The sequence below is a fragment of the Aplysia californica genome, unplaced genomic scaffold (assembly GCF_000002075.1).
Source record: "Aplysia californica isolate F4 #8 unplaced genomic scaffold, AplCal3.0 scaffold00033, whole genome shotgun sequence".
Lineage (NCBI taxonomy): Eukaryota > Metazoa > Mollusca > Gastropoda > Aplysiida > Aplysiidae > Aplysia > Aplysia californica.
The window spans coordinates 2,296,438-2,296,841 of NW_004797303.1; positions in this window are offsets into that span (position 1 = coordinate 2,296,438).

Genomic DNA, 404 nt, shown 5'->3' on the forward strand with positions numbered 1-404 from the left:
TTTGGATGTATATATGTTGAACAGAACCGGTGATAATGCTGATCCTTGTGGCAGTCCTGAGGCAATCACTACGGGGTCTGACATCCATGGCCCACTTCTCAGCACCACCTTCCTCTCAAACAGAGCTTTCGGAGATCCATTGTATCAACCAGGGGTCAACATCCATTTCCATCAGGAGATCCATGAGTTTTGGCAGATTGGCTTCACTAAATGCAACCCCACACTCGCTACACCACACCAGCTCCTCTGGTCTCGGGTTTAGTTCAATGTCACCTGCACGATTCAATCCGATCTTTGTGTATCCAGAGTAGATTGTCGTTTTCCCAGTCTTGATCTGAGGATCAGGATCTTATGATGATGATGATGATGATGATGATGATGATGATGATGATGATGATGATGAT